We start from the raw sequence: 20,198 nt of genomic DNA on the forward strand, positions 1-20,198 counted from the left end.
ACCTTAAAGAACACAACAAAATGCAGCCCCCAATAATGTAAAATTCACAACACCTGACACATAATTTAAAAATTCCAGGCATTCAAAGAAAAAAAATATGACTCATCAACCAGGAAAAAAGTCAACCAATAAAAATAGACCAGAAATAACAGAGTATTAGCAGACAAGGATATAACAACGCTATTATGACTATGCTCCAGGGCCAGCCCTGGTGGCCTAGTGGTTAAGTTCCGTGCACTCTGCTTCAGCAGCCCGGGTTTGGTTCCTGGGCACGGGCCTACACTGCTCTGTCAGCGGCTATGCCGTGATAGTGGCCCACATAGTAAAAAACAGAGGAAGACTGGCACGGATGTTAGCTCAGGGCGAATATTCCTCAGCAAAAAAAAAGCTCCATACATTCAGAAAAGTAGAGGAAATCAGATGGAGAGAGAAAGAAAACACAGAGAAAGAAACAACTCATACATCCAACGATGCTGATGTATGTCAAAAGCATTACGTTAGATGAAATACCCCAGACACAAAAGACTGTACACTGTGTGACGCCATTTACAGGAAATTCTAAAAACGACATGATTATAGTGACAGAAAACAGATAAATGGTTGCCAGGGAGCAGAGAGACAATCGACAGCAAAGGGGTATGAGGGAACTTTTTGGGGGTGACAAAAATATAACACACCTTGACTGTGGTATGGTTACATGACTGTATACATTTGTCAAAACTCACAGAATCACACACTGAAAACTGATGAATTTTATTATATGTAAATGATATCTAATTAAACATGGTTTTAAAAAATGGAACGATATTTTCATATTAATGTACAATAATTTTTCTAGTACCCACTTTATTATTTTGCAACTTTCTACCTTTTTCTTATCATAAACCAATTACCTTTGTTAAAAAATTTTTTCTCATTCCAAGAACATCAAGAAAAATTATCAGGGAAAAGAGGAAATGTTAAGAGATTTAGACGTTAACTTTTCCACTTATTGCTATGTCATTCTAGGCAAGTATTGTTTAATGAAAGAAATGGAAATCTCGGCATCACCATTCATTGTCATCTGTTCCGACAAAAAGAGGCCAGGAAAGAAATACATCTAAATCACACTCACATACACAACTTGAAGATACTGGGAAGAGGCATTTAAAATCCCCAACTTATATATCCTTATTATTGCTGAATAGTATTCCTTTGAAAGATATACCATAATTTGTTTATCCATTCACATTTATGGATATCAGAATTGAGATTATCAACCTTCATTTTGACAGCTTAAAGTTCAGATTATAAAGAATTCTCTTCTTTATATAGATTTAAGCATCCTAGTCATACTCAAATAAGGGAAGAATTACTACAGTTAGCAATTAATAACTCAATTTCATTTGATCCTAACTGCCTTAGGTGATATGGTAAAAGGATGCACTATTTACACTTTATACGTAAAGAAACAGGTCCACAGCTGTAAAATGACTTTCTTTAGGCCTTTCATTCCGCAGGAGGCAGATCAAGGTTTTCCGACTCCAGTTCAGTTCTTTCTCTTCTACACCACAACAAGAAACTATGCATTTTTCAAACTTTAAAGCATTTAAGCCTTTATTGGGTAACACTATCTGCAACTTATTTTTAAAACAGCATTCATCAGCAGATGAGTGGGGAAGGGATGAGTGAGTGGAGGAGCCCAGAGAGTCACAGGGCAAGTACGAGACAAGATACACGCAGTCCTTCCAACAAACTCACCCATCCCTGGTGAGCACGGGAGCACAGACTGAGTGGAAGAGCCGGGACCAGAGCTGGAGAGAGAAGTCAGCCAAATCAGAAGCGGCAGTCAGAGGGAATCCCAGAGGTAAGTGGTCTGTTTAGCCTGTTTAACCTACTAGGCTGAAACATGAAACTGCCAATATTTGACTATTTTCAACCTAAAAAAGGCAATTTCTTGTGGTTCAACCTAATAATTTCAAAGATAATAACAGGAAAATCAGCCAAATAACTGTAAACAAATCAGTAAGCTTTGGCATTTATACATAGCGCAAAGTAGTTATCCCTTACTCTTGAGGTGATGAGTTATTTTAAAGACAACACAGTTAGCCATTTTGAATTAAACTACCATATAAAATACCAGTTAATATTAATGCAAGAGCGTAATTGCTATTTAGGTCCAACCTGCTAGCTCAGTTCTAAGGAGTTTTCTTACTGCAGATTTGCAGCAAGCATCTGGTCTAACACGGATTAAAAAGGAAGAAAGTTGAGCCTTGTTAAAAAAAGACACTAACTCTTAAAAGGTCTTTATCCTTGCCTCAAAAAGAACACGATGATCATGTAAGAGGTCAGCATCCTTCTCTACCTTTCAAACATAAATCTTTACTTTTAAGGGTGACAGAAAGCATAAACACAATTTGGAGAAAACCTCTGTACTGATTCTCTTGAACTTTACAAATGAACCTCACTGTGTGGCTGTCCTTTGGGACTTCTTCAACATGGTTTGTTAGAATGAAACCATTTTTAGAATCTCCTCAATAAAAATCTGGCGTGGCATAAAAGAGAAAAGTAAACATATCTGTGTAGTTAATCTAATTTCTCAGAAAATAAAGCAGATAACTTTAATTAGGGTCATTAATTTAGGTCATTTTTAGTCCTCAACTTTGCAATAAATTTTACGCTTAGGAAGGAAGCAATGGATATGAAGGATCAACAGGTTGTGATGGCATCATGAGATTTAATTCTTTTAAGGAAACAGCCTAAAAGGGTGAAGGATGAAGGAGGATGACAATTATCTACCTATTGATAGCCACTATATATTGATAACTTTATATCACTTTTACAGAACAGAATTAGATTTAGAGAGCTATATTTATTAACCATTGCCAAAGAGATTCTGAAGTTATACCAACTGCACTCCAGATTTTTTCAAAGAGAATATTTTTATCAAGTCTTACTTCAGATTTCTCAGGATTCTCAGCCATGTAGTCTTAGGGTTTGAAGGAATTATTGTATTATTACCCAAACAAAATTTCATAAGCCCTCCCAGGTAGGTATGAATCAGAACAGATAGTATTCTATGAGCTACAAATTTTCTGAAGTCTCAGGACTCATTAAAAAAACAGGACAAGGGGCCAGCCCTGTGGCTGAGTGGTTAAGTTCGAGCGCTCCACTTCGGCAGCCCAGGGTTTTGCTGGTTTGGATCCTGGGTGCGGACACGGCACCGCTCATCAAGCCATGCTGAGGTGGCATCCCACATAGCACAACCAGAAGGACCCACAACTAGAATATAACACTATGTACTGAGGGGCTTTGGGGAGAAAAAGCAGAAGATTGGCAACAAATGTTAGCTCAAGTGCCAATCTTCAAAAAGAAAAACCCATAAGATCTACGTATAAAGAAAGGGATACAAAAGGCAGCGGACACTTTGTCTTAAAAGGCATTAGTGCTAACTACTCAGACCTTAGGCTTCAAAGAATATAGCATGTACTCACCCGCTTAAATAGCAACATAATTTTCAATTTAGCTGGTGAGCTTTTAACTTAACTTATAATCAACAAAATGTGTCTGAGTCTGCAACTTCAAAAACAACATTTCCGGGGGCTGGCCAGTGGCACAATAGTTCAGTTCATGCACTCCACTTCAGTGGCTCGAGGCTGGCAGCTTTGGATCTGGGACACGGACCTGCACACTGCTCATCAAGCCATGCTGAGGCGGCATCCCACATACAAAATAGAGGAAGACTGGCAACACATGTTAGCTCAGAGCCAGTCTTCCTCACCAAAATAATAATAATAATATTTCCAGTGTTAACCGAAATCTTTCAAAATAAAGGACACAAATATAAATTATGCTCAGCCAGAGCTGATCCCCTAACTCACATTATACTCCACTACACAGCTCCTAATCTTCTTAGATTTCCTGGATATGCTGATATAATCTGCCTTCCTGGGAAAAATAAAATAAAATTACTGCTACTCCCCAGACTTATACTTTCCAATTAATTATAATGGGGTGGAAGAATTTCAAACCCAAGAACTTCTTTCCTCTCTCTGCTTTTTCTTAAAGGTCATAATCTCAAAGTAGATAAGAGATTTCTCTGTTTAGCGTCCCCCAAGCAGAAGAGATCACCCCAAGAATGGTTTCAGTTAGTTTTCAGCATTAACTAGACGTTAAGGGACATACAGTAGGATAAAACACAGGGAAACACGACCCACAACCTTGGTCTAATTCATATTATCAAAAACATTACATTGTGGATATTTCATCTAATATCACTTTAATTTAATACTTTATGTCTAACAACTGAACTTAACGACCAATGTTTTAGTTTCATCATCTGTCCAAATCTTATTTTTGCTACTTGGAAGGTTGGTTTTTTTAATAATATTTTACTTCGGTTGGATTATACTGCAGAGTAAAAAGGAACATTTTACTCCTATGGTTTTTCTCTTGAAAAGCTTTTTTTAAAAAACAGAATAAACTCAGACATTCTCAGTGTTTACTTCACCTATATTAAGCATATGTCTCCACTGAAATCTGAAACTGGAGCTTATACTTAAAGACCTTTTCTGTAGTGTTTATAATATCAGGTAACTCAAATCATGCAAACTATGTTTTCAAAGGCTAGTCCAGGGGCCAGCCCCGTGGCCGAGGGGTTAAGTTCATGTGCTGCAGGGTTTCGCCGGTTCGGATCCTGGGCACGGACACAGCACCACTCATCAGGCCACGGTGAGGCGGTGTCCCAGATACCACAACTAGAAGGACCTACAACTAGAATATATAACTATGTACTGGGGGGCTTTGGGGAGAAAAAGAAGATTGGCAACAAATGTTAGCGCAGGTGCCAATCTTTAAGAAAAGAAAGGCTAGTCTATTCCCACAGTAATTACGGCAGTTCTTAGTACTGACTCCTGGTAAGGCAAAGAAAGTACCTAACACCACAAACACTCCCAAGCTCAATGAATGCTTCTTCCCTTTCCTTTTGCCAGTAATTCCCAATGAGGGGAAGATTATATTCCACTTCAGTTACTCTATCTCTAAATATTTCTAAGTCAACTACTAACCAGCCTCACCTCCTGATAAGATGCTACTTCACAGTCTACCATAAAAGAACGGAAGAACATGTTCGTCTATATTAATTTAAAGTGACCTGGCATTCTCTTGCACTAGTGGTGCTGCAGCTAAATCCAGTGTTGGATAACAGCTCAGACCCCTTCTCAGCTGGAAGTACGTGGGGTTTTTGTAAGGAGGAGTCAGGTGTGCCTTAACTATTGCTATTACAGCAGTTCCAAGAACTGTACATAGTTTGCATGGTAGAAAATCTCAGATGCGATCACAATGGCTCTTTCAAAAAGAGACAGGTAAACCCGGGCTAAGAAGAATTCAAATTCCTTTCATGCTCAACACAAACCACAGCATCTTTCATACACCACAGCAGTAACCTCTGAGAGGACGAACAGACCGAGTAGGCTTTCTCATCTCTCCCTTTTAGAAACAGAGGCAAACTTAAGAGTTACTTTGCAGCTGAGGAAACTAAACTAACGCCCAGAGAGGTTAAGTAACTGAAAGCGGAGGAACCAGGATTTTGAACTCCCTCGTTCTTCTGGTTTCAAGGACTATACTTTTAACCACTACTCACAGATCCACGCTAGCTTCTGTATTCAAGCAGGACTGACTTAAAAAGGGCATGCTAGGTTAACAGGACTGTAAAAAGAGAACGACAGAGTCACTGTGTTTAATGACAAGTAGCTGACAGTGCCTGCTGGCCCATCCCCCGGAGACTCACCTGCCTCTTAGGAATCCTTCACTAACACTGCCTCCACCACCCACGCCCAGAGGGGGCTCACATCACATCTCCTCGATTCTCTGGCTCTGCCCCATCTGCTCCCAGGGAAAGAGGCGGTGCCCAGAGACTTCTTTTCATCCTACATTCTCCCTTCTAATTTTCATCCTAAGACTTCTGTCATTCCCTATCTTTCAAAGGTGGGCATCCCGCAAAATTTCAGTCCACCATTGCCAAGATTTCTTTTTTTTTTTAAGATTTTATTTTTCCTTTTTCTCCCCAAAGCCCCCGAGTACGCAGTTGTGTATTTTTAGTTGTAGGTCCTTCTAGTTGTGGCATGTGGGACGCCACCTCAGCATGGCCTGATGAGCGGTGCCATGTCTGTGCCCAGGATCCAAACCAGTGAAACCCTGGGCCACCGCAGCAGAGTGCACGAACCCAACCACTCGGCCACGGGGCCGGCCTCCAAGATTTCTCAATAAGACTGCTGTTGGCATTTTTGGGCACAACGATTCCTGGTTGTCAAGACTGTCTAGAGCCCTGCAGAACATTTAGAATCACTGGCCTCATGGCAATAAATGCCAATAGCACCTCTGCATGGCCCCGTCTGTGACAACCAAAAATGCCCCTAGACTTTTCCAAATGTGTCTAAGGAAGCCAGTATTGTTCTCAGTTGGTTGAGAACTACTATTGGCCCTATGGGTTATTTCTTCATAGGGACCATAGGGTTCTTCTCTCTCGTACCCTTAAACCTGAGCTGGAGACACATTACCTATATGATCTTGAGCATGTTTTTACCTCCCTTAGATCAAATGACTATATTTACTCTAAAGGAAGATATAAATGTGGGGCAATCTGATAGAGTACAAAGCCACATGCGGGAAAACCCATATAAAATATGAGCTAACTGATTACCAGGATATTAAAAGGCAGTATCTCACAATTAAGAAGGTCCTCTCTTCAGTAGGCCCTGTCCTTGTATATTTTTGGATTCCTTTCTGGAATTTTATTTCTATTCCATTAGACTGTTACAAATGATTATAGCTTATATAATAAATTTTACTCCCCCATTACCCTCCTCTTTTGAGTTTTTCTCCTCATTCTATTATTATTACTGATTGAGATACAATTCACATCCTGTAAAATTCATCCTTTTAAAATGCACAATTCAGTGATTTTTAATATATTGACAAAGTTGTGCAACCATCACCAGTATCTAATTCATCACTCCCCAAAAAGACTCCATCCTCATTAGCAACCACTACCCATTCCCAACTCCCCACTGCCCTGAGCAAACCACTAATCTACTTCCGGTCTCTATGAATTTGCCTATTCTGGACATTTCCTATAAAGGGAATCATATAATATGTGACCTTTTGTGTCTGGCTTCTTTCGCTTAACATGTTTTCAACGATCATCCATGTGGTAGCACGTATCAGTACTTCATTCTTTTTTATGGTTGAATGATATTCTTTGAGTGGACATACCACATAAGTTCATCCACTCATCAGTTGATACACTGATGCACATTTCGGTTGTTTTCACTGTTTGGTTACCATGCATGATGAGGCTATGGATATGTTTTCAATTCTGTTGGATATACACCTCAGAATAGAATTTCCAGGTCATGTGGTAACTCTATGTGTCACTTTTTGAAGAACTGGAAATTCTTTTCCAAAATGGCTGGTTTGTTTTACATTCCCACTGGTAAGATGGGAGAATTCCAATTTCTTAGATCCTCACCAACAATGTTATTGTCTATCTTTTTTATTTTAACCATCTTAGAGAGTGTTTGCATTTCCCTAGTAACTAATATCTTTTCTTCTGTGCTTATTGGTCATTTGTATATCTTCTTCGGAAAAATTCAAATCCTTTACCGATTTTTAAGTTGGGTATGTTTTTTTTCAAGATTGGCACCTGAGCCAACATCTGTTGCCAATCTTCTTTTTTTTCTTCTTCTTTTTCTCCCCAAAGCCCCCTCGTACATAGTTGTATATTCTAGTTGTGGCACGTGGGATGCCGCCTCAGCATGGCCTGATGAGTGGTGCTAGGTCTGCGCCCAGGATCTGAACCACTGAAACCCTGGGCCGCCAAAGCAGAGCATGCGAACTTAACCACTCGGCCACGGGGCCAGCCCCTAAACTGGGTTGTTTTAATTGAGTGTTTAATTTGAGTTGTAAAAGTTCTATATATACTCTGGATACTAGACCCTTATCAGCTGTGTGATTTGCAAAATGTCCTCCCATTCTGAGGGCTATCTTTGCACTTTCTTGATGGGGTGTCCTTTAAAGAACCAAAGCTTTTAATTTTGATGAAGTCCAATTTATCTATTTTTTCTTTGGTTGATTGTTCTTTTGAGTGTCATAATAAGTAACCAAGTCTAATCCACAGTCATGAAGATTTATATCTACATTTTCTTCTAAGAGTTTTATAAATTTAACTCTTACATTTAGGTGTTTTATCCACTTCAAATTATTTTCATATATGGTGTAAGACAGAGGTCCAACTTCATTCATTTGCATGTAGATATCCAGTTGTCTGAGAATGATTCATTTACAAAGACTATTCTTTCCCCATTGAATTGTCTTATTGAACACGAACTAACGAAAAACAAAAAAGTTTATTTCTAGACTCTCAGTGCTATTTCACGGTGTATATATCCATACCTATGCCAGTACCACACTGTTGATACCACAGCCTTGGGACACGTGAGTCCTCCTTCTTTTTCAACACTGCCTGCCAATTCTGGGTCTCTTGCATGTCCATATGAATTTTAGGATCAGCTTGCCATTTTCCACAAAAAAGGCAGCTGGGATTTTGAAAGGGATACTGTCAAATCTACAGATCAACTTGGCCAGTACTGCCATCTTACCAGTATTAAGTTCTGTAACCCATGAGCACAGACATCTTTCCATTTATTGAAGTCTTCTTCCTGCTTGTTTTTGTGTATTTTTTTTCTTGGGTGGAATTCAGTAAATGTTCTCAAACTATTGAGTTGCGTAGGTAGGGCAAAAGGAAGAAGTGAATAAACATATTAAATATAAAATGATATGGTTCCTAATTTGGAGTAAGAAAAAATAACGTTTTTTTCTTTTTCCTACTTTCATCTCTAATTTCCCCCAATGGGAATGTTTTTTTCCTTTTTTTTTTTGAGGAAGATTAGCCCTGAGCTAACTGCTGCCAATCCTCCACTTTTTGCTGAGGAAGCCTGGCCCTGAGCTAACATCCATGCCCATCTTCCTCTACTTCTTTTTTATGTGTGGGACGCCTACCACAGCATGGCTTGCCAAGCTGTGCCATGTCTGCACCCAGGATCCAAACCAGCGAACCCCGGGCTGCCGAAGTGGAACCTGCGCACTTAACCGCTGCACCACCGGCCCGGCCCTGGGAACGTGCTTTTAAAGTAGTTAGAAAGGCTATACCAAGTGTTGGCAAGAATATGGAATTCTGCTCGTGAGACTCCAAACTGGTACTCTGTAAAAATGGCAATATATGCTGAACCTAAACATATGCCTTACTCTGTGACCCAGCAATTCCATTCCCAGGTATATATACCCAAGAGAATTGTGTACCAAAAGACATGTACCAGAACGCCACTAGTAACAGCCAAACTCACGAAACAACTCAAATGGCCATCAGCAGAACAGATAAACTATAATAAATTCAAACAAGGGGATACCAGACAGCAATGAAAATGAATGATTCCACCCAAGCATGTGGATGAATCTCAAAGACATAATGATGAATAAAATACACCAGATTCAAAAGAGTGATTATATGTACTGTATGTTAGATTTCATTTATATGAAGTTCAAGAACAGGCAAAACAAGTCATAATAGTGGTTATCTCTGGCAAGGAGGAATGTACTGGGAAGAGGCATAAGATAGCCTTATGGGATACTGGAAATGTTCCATATCGTGATCTGGTGGTAGTTAGACAGGTGTACATTTATTCATTGACCTGGATGCCTACGATCTGTGTACTTTACTGTATGAATATCAATACTTCAATAAAAATAAAAATAAAATTTTAAATACTTGGAAAGTTAACTGAAATTAAAAAAAACTGGAATAAGGTTAAATTTCTGATCCCTCAATTTATAATCTTAATATCCAACTACTAGTTAATAATCACTCTTTTATTTAAAAAACAGAGCCAAAGCAGAACCATCTAGATATTACAGGGGTCGGCTCAGGCATTCTCCTCCTAGCCTTTGTTGTTTAAGACAGACCTGGAAAAATACCAAAATTTTTAGTGGTGGGTGTTCCAGGAATTTGTAAGACAGGGGAAGTGTTAATAAAAACTGCACTTCAGGGTTCGGGCCCTTGCCCTGAGGCAGGAAATGAAAGCACAAAGGGGCTGGCCTGTCCCTTCTTTCCTCCTTTCCCTTTTTGACTGAATGAACAAATCAGACAATACTGGCCATAAAAATATTTTTTCCATCTATGTATTAACCTTCATTCCCATCAAGTCGGCCTAGATCCCCCTAGATGTTTTAGTATTAGGTTTTTCTTCCACAAACTGCCAAAACGGAGAGGTTCATGAAAGGCTGGCACAAAGTATTACGAACAAATCTGGTTCAGACAGCTACTGAAGACTGCCTTTTCGGAGAGCTATGGGACATTAGAATTGAAATTATTAGGGTGAAATGGAGTACAAAACTATTCACCAAAGAAAAAGTTAAAATGACACCACAGTAGTACTAAAGCATGAACAAATGCTTCACGGTCACTGAAAATGTCCATCTGGCATTAAAAAAGCTTAAATGTCTCTGGGTGAGCATTATATCAATGTACAACAAAGCTTCTCAAACTGTTTTCTCTAGGAAGACTGGAATCTGAAATTCTGAAGATCAAATATAGTAACGTTGGCAAAATAATAATAACTTAGGACTAAGACTTGTGAATTAGAATAGAAGGACAGGTTCTTTTGGAAAGTAGAGGGTTTGATTTCCATCTTAAAAGAGGTGAAGCTGAGCAGAGGGAGTATACGCAGAGAGACAGTTTAAGGAAAGCTGGACTTGTCTCGGAGCTTAAGATGTTCCTGAACTAAATAGACCTTAGGTAAACAGAGCATTCCTTACATGTGTAAGCATATCCTTTAATAGGGACAATTGCTGGGATTCCTGACTCCACAAACAGGAAATCAGAGTTCCAAAAATAACTTTTACTTCTTCCAAGAAAGGAGAAGTAGGTTGGCAAGTAAACATTCAGATTTTTTTTCCTGCTTTTTCTCCCCAAATCTCCCAAGTACATAGTTGTATATTTTAGTTGTGGGTCCTTCTGGTTGTGCTATGTGGGACACTGCCTCAACACCGTCTTGTGACTGGTGCCATGTCCATGCCCAGGATCCGAACCGGCGAAACCCTGGGCCGCCAAAGTGGAGAGCATGAATTAAACCACTTGGCCATGGGGCCGGCCCCAAACATTCAGATTTGATACCAACACTAGTAAAAATATTCTGAAGTCTTTGGGGGTTTTAGGAGCTCAGAGGAAACCAACTGAATTTTGAATCCCCATTATAACTGCTACCTATTTCTAAAAAAATAAATATGCACATCTAAAAAAGTCTCAATAGAACAAGTAAACTTGTTCCATATCATATTATTATTATTTTTCAATCAATCAAGATTTCATTTATGTCAGTATAAATTTGCTAGCAGTACAGAATATACAAAAGTATGGTATAGTCATTACACCAAAGGCAAAAATCTCACCAGGAAGACTATATACATAGAGAAGCATTACATGCTAGGCAAGCAGACATTAAACAATCTTGAGTACCCTTCACTATGTGCCAGACACTGCTCTAGACCTTGGATATACTCTATTGAATAAAAGAGACAAAAACCCCTGCCTGCATGGAGCTTACATTCCATTGTGGGAGATGGACAACAAAAAGATAAATGCCTCACTCAAGTGGCCTTCGAGAAATTACCTGAATGAGCCAAGTGCTATCTCCATAAAGCACCAAGGCCCAGAAGCAAAAGCACACCTGTCATTTCCAAGGGCCAAGTAAACCGCATGGTTGGCGCTGAGGCAGTGAGGGGAGAGGTGGACACAGGGCAGAACACAAGGGCCTCTGACTTTGACTTTAAGAGGCATGAGAAGCCCCCTGGGAGGGTTCTTAAATAGAAGATTGATATGATGCTCTATGCCTCAACAGGACCACACTGAGCACTGTTTAAATTTTATTTTTTTCCTTTTTCTCCCCAAAGCCCCCCGGTACATAGTTGTACATTCTTCGTTGTGGGTCCTTCCAGTTGTGGCATGCGGGACGCTGCCTCAGCGTGGTTTGATGAGCAGTGTCATGTCCATGCCCAGGATTCGAACCAACGAAACACTGGGCCGCCTGCAGCAGAGAGCGCGAACTTAACCACTCGGCCAGGGGGCCAGGCCCACTGAGCGCTGTTTAGAACAGAGTCGAGGACGGAAGCAGAGAGAGCATGGGAGAGATGATGGTGGCTTGGACTAAGGTGATAGCAAGAGGTTTGAAAAGCGGATGGAGGATAAATATTTTGAAGGCAGACTGAGGTGTTGCAACCGTTAAAACACACAGAAGACACTAAATAAACATTTAATGAATGAATGAATCTTGAATAGGAGGGAGAGACTAACGTGAATTAGAGTACTCAGGAAAGGCATCATAGAGCCATAAAATTTTACTGGAACGTTCTGCATGGATGTCTCCTATTCCTAATTTTCAGTGCTGCTTATTTATCTTAATCCTCCCAAATCGTTTTTGCTTGACTGATCCCTCTACTATGACTGGCTATTAAATCCAGGAGAGAGCAGACAAGAGTCTAAGTCACGTAAAGAGCAGTGGGGATACGGAGACGAGACAAGTTCAAAGGTATTAAGGAGGCACAATCCATACATTCCGGTGATCAAATATATGGAATAAAGGAGAGAAATATAACAGAGATTTCTTCTTTGGACAACTTCATGAATAGTGATGTCATTATCTGAGATAGGAAACACAAAAGAAAAAGATTTGAGGGAAAACAAATGGAAAAGGCTAAAAACTTTAGAGAAACAAAATAATTTTTCAGGAGCAAACATTTTTTTCCCCTGAGGAAGATTCACCCTGAGCTAACATCTGTGCTAATCTTCCTCTATTTTTTCACGTGCGCCGCCAGTGCAGCACGACTGCTAACAGAGTGGTGTAGGTCAACACCCAGGACCCGAACCTGGGCTGCCGAAGTGGAGCGTGCCAAACTTTACCAGCAGGCCACTGGGGTTGGCCCAAGGAGCGAGCATTTTTAGAGTCTGAAGCCTTAAAATTAAGTAGGTTAAGGGGCTGCCCTGGTGGCGTGGAGGTTAAGTTCGTGCACTCTGCTTCGGTGGCCCTAGCTTCACTGGTTCAGATCCCAGGTGCAGACCTACACACCACTTATCAAGCCATGCTGTGGTGGCATCCCACATATAAGGCAAGGAAGATGGGCACAGATGTTAACTCAGGGACAACCTTCCTCAGCAAAATAGAGGAGGATTGGCGGTGGATGTTAGCTCAGGGCTAATCTTCCTCAAAAAACAAACAAAAAATTAAGTGGGTCAAGACTACAGCTTCCAAATTTGGATTGGCATATTAACAGTTAATTACTGTTTGAGATAATGAAAAGGTTGTGGAAATAGATGGGGGTGATGGATGCACAACACTGTAAAATGTACTTACTGCCACCGAATTGTAGATCTAAAATTTGTTAAAATGGTAAATTTTATATCATGTATATTTTACCACAACGTTCACTTGCTAGAGGCCAATTTTTTTTAAACTGCGCTGCAAATCACATACTATACAACTTACGTAAAGTATACAATTCAATGCTTTTAGCATATTTATAGAGTTGTGCAACCATCACAATGCCTTCATGTACCACATAATGATATTTTGGTCAAGAACGGGCCACACATACGAAGGTGGTCCCATAAGATTATAACGGAGCTTCAAAATTCCTATCACCTAGTGACATTGTGGCCCTTGTATTTCTAATCTTAAAAACTCCAAAGGAGGGGCTGGGCCCGTGACTGAGTGGTTAAGTTCGAGCGCTCCGCTTCGGCGGACCCAGAGTTTTGCCGGTTCGGATCCTGGGGTTGGAGATGGCACCGCTCATCAGGCCACAGTGAGGCAGCATCCCACGTGCCACAACTAGAAGGACCCACAACTAACATATACGTACCAGGGGATTTGGGGAGAAAAAGCAGGGGAAAAAAAAAAAAGATTGGCAACAGTTGTTAGCTCAGGTGCCAATCTTAAAAAACAAAACAAAAAACTCCAAAGGAACCAAGAGCACTGTGAAAGACGAAGGACAGAAGTAAAAAAATCAGGTTACGGAAAAATTTCTGGCACATTTTAAGACATGCCTCTAGTTCATACTTCCTTAATTTGCTCTTGTTTGTAAGTTCCGGTTTCTGTTCTTATGCCTTTCACGTGTGGTCTTGTGTCCTCAAAACAAACTGCAAACTCTAGGGGCAAATACTGTGGTGTTTTTTCCCCCTAGTACCTCCCCCAAGAATACACAGTAGACATTCAAGTTGAAATATTCTGAGAAAATGGAAACCTTTTTATGTGTTCAAACTAATTTGAATTCTACAGCAGAATTACTTATATTCATTTACATTAAGTCAAATAATAATTAAATACCTAAGACATAAAAAGCATTCTGGCACTGGACACACAGGTTCAAATCGCGGCTCCACCAATTAGCAAACTCTGTGACCTTGGATAAGCAATTTAACTTCTCAGCTGCCTCATCTTGTAAAAGAGGGAGAATTACGTCTAACACTTGTTCTGAGAATTTAATGAAAAGCACTTAGAACAGTGCTCAGTACATAGTAAACACATTACACATCCCTATTATCACTTCCCTCCATTCATGTATTTTTCCCTTAGAGTCACGCCATTCATATCTTCCACACAACACTACAGTTCAGACCCTTTGACTTAGCCTCAGCTTTCAAAGATACAATAGAGGACTATCTTTCCTTCATTGTTTCTAGTTCTCCATTTTTAATTCTTTAGCACACTCTTAATCAACACATAACACACGACACAGCCAACGCTACTAACACAGAACCATTCTCTAACCCTCTGACTTACAATTTATAAATATGCCTCCTATTTTACCCTCCACTGTGTTACCAACTCTCCAAAGCTAGTTTCAACCAGTTTTCTCTTATTCACCAATTTAGACCATTTCTACCATCACCTGGCCCACTAACCATCATCCAGGGGAGGCAAATTCTCTCTCAAATTTGAGTATTGAAGATGGCAAGCAGATGCCCTCTGTTTCTGAAAACCACTCCTCACTGTATCAGGGATGGAACCCAGACTCTACCTGGGCTACAGTGATTCTCTCAGCTGACAATCTGGAATGGGCATACAGAGATGCTTGCATTGAGGACATTTAAAACCTGAAACCATCAGACAGTCATTCTGGAGGTAACACGTCAAAGCAGTAAAAGCAGATTTGAGAAACAGAGGAACTAGTAATTCCACTCTCTTCCTAAGGTTCACTCTTTGGTTTCAGTTTGGTTCTTTGTTGGTATATATGCTTCTGAAGTCAGACTGTCTGGGTTTGCATTCCGGCTCCTCCATCACCTACCAGCTGTATGGTTTTGGCCTCTCTGAGCCTGAGTTTCCTCATCTGCAAAGTGGAATGATGATGATGAGTATATCCACTTTGTAAGGTTGCTTTAAAGATTAAACGAGATAATGCAGGTAAAGCGCTTAATGAAATACCTGAGACACGGTGTTTAAAAACTCATGATTTTACATTTACATATACAAGATTATTGATATTATTATTTTTATCTATTTTTATTATTTTACCTATAATGGTATTTTAAGGCATTATTCTTCTATCTTAAAACTGGAAAAAAACAGGAATAGATGAGCGTATATACTTTGTCTTCTAAGGAGATATTAAAGATCTTGAGCAAAAAGAGGAAATGCAAGCCAATTGATTCTTCTAACTCTACGGCCTAATCAGACACCAAAAAGGACAGAATAAAAATTAATGAACTAAAACACAGAAAGGGTTAGGAGGTACTAAGAAATACTAAGGAAATGTTGCTTATTTTGAGAATTAAAAAACCAATGTTTTGCCTCAAGAAGCTTTTGAAGATACAATGTCATTTTTCATGACTGGCACATTGCTGAATGAACGCAATTCTTACTGTGGCTTAAACTAATAAAAACGCCAAAACCAAAGAGAGGAGGTGGTAAGAATGTCCCTCTGGTTGTTTTAAAGATCAGATACAAAATAAAGGAATATTATATCTTAAAAAGACTAAAAAGTATAAAAATGTAACAGACAGTTCTCATCTGCTAATAAAATAAATTTAACAACATCTTCTCAACTGTGCAGGTGGGGGAAGGCTGAGCTACAGCAGCAATGGTGCCCAGATGATCAAAAACATCACCATTTGAATTTGAAATGTAGTTTCTTATTTTAAAAGCAAACTTATCTTACTGCTAACATTTAATTTTGGCCTAGTCCATATATGCCAGTTCCACTGAGAGGGGAAATGACTGATACATATATTTAACTGCAAAGGTGGATTATGATTACAAATGTGCCCCACATAATCTGTTGATAGAACCAAAAATATCCAAAATCCAAGAATATGCAAAAATATAACTGTACTAAGTGAGAATATAAACTGTGTTTGCACTCATTTTAAATATACAGAAGAACAAACCAGTTCATCCAAAAGCAGCACATTCATCTGTCAAAAGTAAGCTCTCCAGAGCAATGCCTCATCACGGCTCATTTTCATTTAAACTACTGTGTCAAGCTTAGACATGCAGAGATTCCATGTACACAGACTAACTGATCTGGACATAACACGAATCCCCTTTCAGCAGGGGTCGGGTCTGTATGGAAATGTGTTCCAGCACAATCGCTAAGGAGAAGTACTTTCAGAAAGGAACAGAGAACTGCTTCTCATCCTGAATCCCGTAGTCATGGCATGCTTCTGGCAACGTCACTGTTTCTTCTAAGGACTGTTCTTACACTTACTGGTCAATACTCCCAGGCTGCAGTGACACATATGATGCATCATAAATGATGCTTTATGTAGCATCAAAAGCCTTAACTAACTCTATTTCTTGCTGATCATTACTAGCTGTGCCCTCAACCATTTCCTTGAAGAAACCTCCACAAGTCATAAAACGTGCATTTGAACACCTGGCATAATCCATTCCTTATTTGTGTGAAAGCTCTCTAACTTGCACACATCTGTCAGCCATTACACATAGGTCAAAACACAAAACGCACAAGAGAAAGAGACGACCGCCAAGAGCATCTGTGTTCCGCGAGGGCAATTCTCCCTGGTCAAAAGCTTAGGAGGGCAATTGGCTAGACTCAGCTCTCACTGGCTCTTGGGGGAAAATTAACAAGGAACAGCAACAGAATGCCTAATTTTATGTTGTCTTTTAAAGAAAAATACTCCCAAGAGAATTAACATAATAATGAATTAGGCTTATACGGGGAATTATCAGATGGAGGTATGCCCATAAAATGCAGGAACAACATGGAACACTTCACTTACCATAAGGACAAGATTCTGACATTCCCGACAACTTAGATATTCATCACTTGCTTAGGCATTGTTAGAGCCCCCATTTACGGTGCATTCACAAGCCGACACTGCCCCACAGTGTGATTTCCTTTTCTTTTGTTATTCTTAAGCACCAGTAAACACTGCTGGAGGGAGATGTCCTAGCAGAACTCATCTATTTTTTGTTCTTGCCAAAATTCTAACGACCCTAGAATGAAAGTGTCCCCAGTAACTGCTAAAAACGTAATAAATAGCCTCATTTCCTTCCCTCTCGCAATTGACTGCCAGGCAAACTCTTTTAATCAAGCGGTGTTTTTGACATGCTATTGCTAAAAATAACAGTAATAAAAATTATTTGTAAATATGTGAATGCAAAAGAAGAAATCTGTAGATCATATGCCAAACAATTGACACCAGTTATTCCTGTTTACTTTCTGTGACATATATCTGTAACATTTGGGTTTTTGAAAATGAGCATGTATTGCTTTTACAAACAAAATAAGAATGAATAAATAGGTGAATAACTTTAAATATAATATTAAAAATACCATATTTGGGATCCTTAACAGACTGATCCTGAGCTGCACATATTCATGAAGCAACAAAACTCAAAGTAAAACTATATATAGAAAGAACTCAGAACTTAAGTCGGAATATAAAAACACCTCATATTTGTACACAGAAACATAAACTCCATACTCACTGGAGTTTTACTTCGTTAGTCTTTTACAGCCACTAATCAGAATGGTAACAAAGTTCCCAAATTAATTCTTTTGTTCTTCTAGGCTATTTTAATGATCTACTTTCTAGCAAATTGCCAAGGGTATAAACATCATGTATGGGACCAATTAAAACTCAATCAATGAACAGAAACTAAAATATAAAGTTAATTGAACCTAACTTTTTACTGCCAAGCACACTATGAAGAGAAAAATGTTGATAGGCCTAGAATAGAATTTACTCATTTACTTCTATTGAAGGTGGAAAACTCTGAATGCAAATTTTTTTGTTTTAAAGATGTTATTTTTCCGTTTTCTCCCCTAAGCCCCCTGGTACATAGTTGTGTATTTATTTTTCCAAGTTTTTTTTTTTTTGAGGAAGATTAGCCCTGAGCTAACTACTGCCAGTCCTCCTCTTTTTGCTGAGGAAGCCTGGCCCTGAGCTAACATCGTGCCCATCTTCCTCTACTTTATATGTGGGACGCCTACCACAGCATGGCTGCCAAGCGGGGCCATGTCCGCACCTGGGATCCGAACCGGCGAACCCTGGGCCTCTGAGAAGTGGAACGTGCAAACTCAACTGCTTCATCACCGGGCCAGCCCTTGAAGAATGCTTTTGATGCTTACCTGACCTCTCCCACGTATACAAGTTATAAAGCTTTGTTTAATTTTCTCCTGCATTCTGTCTCATGTGAATTTAATTCGTTCTCTGGCCAGAAGAACCCACAGCGGGTAGAGGACATGTCTCCCTCCCCTACGATTCCAACTCTGATGCCTCAGAGAGCTCAGGATCCTCTCCAGGAGACAGCCGTCTACTCATTTGACCGAGTTACCCCAGTCCCCGTGGGACTTAGACAGTACTTAACATTTTCTTGAATAATGGCCACACTTTTACTTCGAAGTTAAAAATAATCTCTAACTGCTGTTAAAGCCACTTATCTTCCACTATCTCCTTTCTACTCTCCCCAGACGGACACAATCTCCACCACTACCATTTGAAGAGTAAGCACAGAATTGGAAAGAGTACTAACCCATATAATTACGGTACTTCATTTAAATGGCTTTGGTTGTAAACAAGAGATAGGAAGCCCTCCCCATACCAAATACACAAATGATCATGTACTTCTTCTATCCTTTATCAACTGCAAAAATAGCACTCTAGGTCTCCAGGGGAGAGAGCACCCTGCCATTGATAGGGTGCTGTTTAGGAAACACTGAAGGGTATACATGCCTCAAAATTACATACAGTTGCAAATATCTCAGAACAAAAAATCTTTTAGCCATGCTGTCTATTCTTCCACAAGAACAGAGTATGCTAAATAATTAAAAACTGAGTTAAGTAGAAGTAAAAATCCAATAATGGAAAAAACCAAAACAAAACCAAACCAAACCTTTCTATAAGTAGTGGCAAACATTTGGCACTTTAAAAAAATTTTATAGTTTTTACTTATCTTATGAATCTCATGAGTACATAGGTACTGAAGTTTATTTCCACGCCAACAGAAACATACTGATAATTAACAAGGTTAAACCATGAGGAACTTCTCCTGCACAATATCTATATATTTTTCCCACATTTAGATGATACCTTAGTGTGTGGGCTGGGTAAAACAGGGATGAATTCTTAGCTAAGCCATCAAATTTTCTTTGTGAAAGAAGCAGTCTCTCCTTCACTCATCTTTCTTAATCCTCAACAGTCACTTTCTTTGAACAGCTCTAAAGTGGAAGGGGAAGGCGGCAGACAAGACTTTTAACTCTCATCACAGCACTTTCTAGATAACAAATCATATACTTGCCACAAGTATCCAGACAGGATGTATCATGAAGAGTGGGATCTCTGGCTCAGCGGAAAGGAGAAAGAGGGACAAAAGAAGGCCAGTAAACACACAAACCACCTGACCTTTAAGGTCATCCTTTGTTCTTTAACTTCCGTGAACACTCGCAGAAATGCAGATGAAATTAAGATCACTGTATCTAAAAATATCTTCAAGTACCAAATGGGGCTGGAGGAGGCAGTAAAGGAGGAAGAGAGAGCAGAGCAGGGGATGTAAAGAAAAAACATCCGTGAAGCTATTTTTAAAACTACACTATGTTGGAATTTAAGTTTATGGTTCAGGTTTTTCACACGATCTCACAGAAAGAAGGATAAA

The 20,198-nt window shown here is 39.5% G+C and overlaps 1 protein-coding gene and 1 long non-coding RNA gene across 4 annotated transcripts in view; one reads left to right on the forward strand and one right to left on the reverse strand.

Moving 5' to 3' along the window:
• SPTLC2 (serine palmitoyltransferase long chain base subunit 2) overlaps window positions 1-20,198 on the reverse strand; it is a 101,863-nt gene that overhangs the window by 15,783 nt on the left and 65,882 nt on the right. The gene's annotated exons all lie outside the window — the stretch shown is intronic.
• Window positions 1,699-18,728, forward strand: LOC138920675 (uncharacterized). Its single transcript, XR_011432265.1, has 2 exons — window positions 1,699-1,846; window positions 18,543-18,728. It is a non-coding gene; the product is annotated as an uncharacterized lncRNA (long non-coding RNA).

This window comes from Equus caballus, chromosome 24, assembly GCF_041296265.1.
Source record: "Equus caballus isolate H_3958 breed thoroughbred chromosome 24, TB-T2T, whole genome shotgun sequence".
Classification (NCBI taxonomy): Eukaryota; Metazoa; Chordata; class Mammalia; order Perissodactyla; family Equidae; genus Equus; species Equus caballus.